General features: G+C 44.3%; 1 protein-coding gene across 1 annotated transcript in view; it reads left to right on the top strand.

The window, feature by feature from the left end:
- The window catches only part of ELF1 (E74 like ETS transcription factor 1), a 37043-nt gene that overhangs the window by 18087 nt on the left and 14948 nt on the right, over positions 1-4008 (top strand). The window lies entirely within an intron of this gene.

Below are 4008 nucleotides of genomic sequence, written 5' to 3'. Positions count from 1 at the left end.
TCCTCCTGCTCCTCCTCCTTTTCCTCCTCCTCCTCCCCTCCTCCTCCTCTTCTCCTCCTCCTCCTTCTCCTCCTCCTCCTCCTCCCATCCTCCTCCTCCTCCTCTCAGGAGCATATAAAATCCAAACTGGTGATGCTCTCGCAAATATTTTGCAAGTTAGCAATTTGAGAATAAAATAATTTACCAGAAGGATGTCAGAGCCTTTCTGAAACTTATTAACTGGAAAGTTCAGCCTCTAACATGCATATTGAGCAATATACTGAACACAGCAGAAATATGGGTGGTCCTCAACTTACAAAAGTTCATTTAATGAGCATTCAAAAGTTACAACGGCACTGAAAAATGTGACAACTGGACCACGAGGAAGGCTGGGCGCCGAAGAATGGATGCTTTCGAACTGTGGTGTTGGAGAAAACTCTTGAGTGTTGCTTGGACAGCAAGGAGGTCCAATCGGTCGATCCTAAAGGAAGTCAACCCTGACCGTCCTTTGGAAGGACGGAGACCGAAGCTGAAGCTCAAATACTTTAGCCACCAAATGAGAAGAGAAGACCAAGGTGTTGAGAAAGACGGGAAGGCCAAAGGAGAAGGGGACGGCAGATGGTTAGATGGTTTTCATTGATGCAATGAAGATGAATTTGGGCAAACTCCAGAAGATAGTGGAGGACAAGGGGGGCTGGGGGCTGGCATGCCGTGGTCCATGATAGTCACGAAGAGTCGGCTATGACTTTTCAAGTGAACAACAACAATTGCCGGAAGACACAAGTTCAAGAAACACGGCTGTGAAGTTTGCTAGGTGATTTTTGCACTGGTTCGTATCTTCCTCATGTAGAGGTCTATGGAGATTCTCAGATCAGCCAGGTCATGGTTGTCCCAAAGGTGCTTTTTTCAAGAGGCAACTGGACTGTCTTGTTTTTCTTTGAAGATGCTCAAGAAAACAGAGGACACAGGTGAACCTCCAAGTGGCCTCAACGGACTCTCTAAAGCAGCGGTCTTCAAACTTGGCCCTTTTATGACCTGCTGGCTTAAGAATTCTGGGAGTTGAAGTCCACAAGTCATAAAAGGGCCAAGTTTGAAGACCCCTGCTCCAAAAGAAGGCAAACGACCAGCTGTCTACAAGGAGTGTAAATCCTGCCATTCTCCCCACCATCCAGTCAGAGCCGAAGAAGCTTCTTGGATGAGAAGTGAAACGTCCTCAAAGAAAAAACAAGAAAGTCCAGTTGCCTCTTGGAAAATGCACCTTTGGGACTCCTCATGTAGACCTTGGCCTACATCTGTGGACTGGTGGAAGTGTAGGTGTCATGGTTCCGACAGATGAAACTCTTCAAAAGAACTTGGCGGCATTGTTTACCTTAAAGAACCTTTTATTTGAGTAGCATAATATCGGCACTTACATAATCAAAGCCAAAAACTGAATTCCCCTCCCCCGGGCACCTAGTATCAAAGCACAATTCCTTCCTCCAGTTAACAGTCATAAATCACATCCCCCAATTAGCTTGAACTGCGGGCTTCCTCTCCAGTTCTCCAGCCCGCCAATTCTTTTATCAGCTCTGGGCTCAATAACCTTGATTCTCACCCTAAGTTTAGTGTTGTTATGTCTAGCTAGACCAGTGATGGTGAACCTTTTAGAGACCGAGTGCCCAAACCGCAACCCAAAACCCACTTACGTATCGTCAGGTGCCGGGTGGGCATGGCCCATTGGGTGGGTGTGGCCAATTGGGTAGGCATGGCTCAGTGAGTGGGCGTGGCTGCGGTGGTAACGGCAGACTGGGTGGGACTAAAAAGTTCAATCAATCAATTCCAACTTTGCGAGATCTTTTTTTTCCCCCACGAGAATTTGAAATTGATTGATTGATTGAACCTTTTTTTTTCTTTTTGCACACAGGCCTAAAGTGAAAAGGTTTTATAAAACACAGCTGAAGGCGACAGCACGCGTGCCCACAGGGAGGGCTCTGCGTGCCACCTGTGGCACGCGTGCCATAGGTTCGCCACCATGGAGCTAGACTCTCATTCACATCTCCCCCCTCCCAGCATCATCTAACTCTAAAAACGAAAGGGAAGAAAGATGGCTACATTTTCACCTGTTGTCAGCAGGTGAACGTTAGCAGCGTGGACTGTAAGGGAATATCAATCCTTTCGCCAACCTCAAACAGATCGGTTATTTTGAACCGTAGGCGCCTTCAGAGGAATTCATGCTGCATTGCTTAACATCTGTTTGTTGCAACCTTTCTCCCCGTTCCAGTCGTGGCGGCGGCTGCCTCTTCACTTCCTGTCGGAGGAAGTCTGCATGATGGAGCTTGTTAAACTTTCAAACCCATCTAGCTTTTTTTTTTTTGCAGGCGACTTAGGTTGGTTACTACAAGTTGCCACTCAAAATTGAATTTGGAATATGTTGTTAAAATTGGAAATGACATGGGAATAACAATAATAACAATAACAACAATAATAATAAACTTGGAAGGGACCTTGGAGGTCATCCAGTCCAACCCCCTGCTCAGGCTGGAAACCCTATACCATTTCGGACAAATGGCTGTCCAGCCTCTTCTTAAAAAATTCCAGTGTTGGAGCATTCACCGCTTCTGGAGGCAGGTTGTTCCACTGGTTAATTGTTCTCACTGTCAGGAAGTTTCTTCTTAGTTCTAGGTTGCTTCTCTCCTTTGATGAGTTTTCATCCGTTGCTTCCTTGAAGAGGTCTCGCTTCTCCTCCAAGAAGCTTCTTCCGTTCTGACTGAACGGCAAAGAATGGAATCAACAACGCTCAGAGGGAGCACTAACGACCAGATGACTGCGTGGAATATCAATCCTTCCACCCTCCACCCTTCAGTCAGAACTGAAGAAGCTTCTTGGATGAGAAGTGAAATGTCCTCAAGGGAAAACACAAGAAAGTCAAGTTGCCTCTTGAAAAAAAAAAAAAGCACTTTTGGGACAGCCAGGACCTTGGATGACTTGAGAACCTCCAGAGACATGGAACTTTTTTTTGAGTTTGAGCAAGGTCTGAACCAGGTAGATGTCCCTCACAGTCTCTCTCTCTCTCTCTCTCTCTCTCTCTCTCTCTCTCTCTCTCTCTCTCTCTGAGTCTACGTTTCATCATTTCATTTCATTTTTTGAAACAACAACAAAAAATATGCTCAGCTGCTTATGCTATTATGGCGAGGGATTCTTGCCGTTAAATTAGAAGTTGCCGTGCAAACACAATCAAAATTAGATTCTACAGAAGACTCAAAGAAAGGTTAAAATATCTTCCAGGGAATCTTTTTCTTGTCAGCTCTTTGAATTACCCGGATTCTTCAGCCCTTTTTATGCGTTCATTGCTTTTCACACACCAGACGGTTATTAATATTGAAAACGAACCGAAAGTGTGGGTTTTTTTTTTAAGATAAGCATCTTAGTTGCTTAGCAGAACATTTCTTCTTTGTGAATCGTGCGATCTGTTACTGCAATATTGTGAGCTGGGCGGCGTACACCTTTGAACGCCTAAAGAAATAAAAATAAAAATGTATAAAAGTGCGTTTGAATTAAGTACATATATATAATCATTTGAGCATTACATAGAACGCCGTCGTATTTGTCTTCTCTGTTCTTTGTGTATTATATGGGGCATTTTTAAAGGGTGGATCTTACTCTGAAGTTTAACACAGACACGTAGGTTGCTGTTCGCCGCGCTTTCTATGTGCTGCTGTGTAACTGCTGGACTCACTAATTGTGTTGTGTCATACACTTCAGTTGGGAGTTACGCCTCAAGTATTCAGAAATTTTAATAATAATTTAGCAGTATAGCAATGGAACATGGTATTCATCAGCCAGGCTTCAAATACTTGAAGAGTAGTTAAGGTGACTAATTTAAAGTCATGGTTCCCTTAATTGGGCAATATATCACCTTTCATTGGGTCTGGAAAGAAATAACAGGTTTTAAAATGGATAATCTTCCGCCTTTCTGATTTGAATGTGATGGCAACTCAGATTTTATTTGCGCAATCTCCTCCTCCTCCTCCTCCTCCTCCTCCTCCTCCT

Source organism: Protobothrops mucrosquamatus, unplaced genomic scaffold (genome assembly GCF_001527695.2).
Source record: "Protobothrops mucrosquamatus isolate PMUCROS unplaced genomic scaffold, P.Mucros_1.0 scaffold28, whole genome shotgun sequence".
Classification (NCBI taxonomy): Eukaryota; Metazoa; Chordata; class Lepidosauria; order Squamata; family Viperidae; genus Protobothrops; species Protobothrops mucrosquamatus.
The sequence above is the reverse complement of the archived record's forward strand: the minus strand, read 5'-3'. Positions and strand labels throughout refer to the sequence as shown.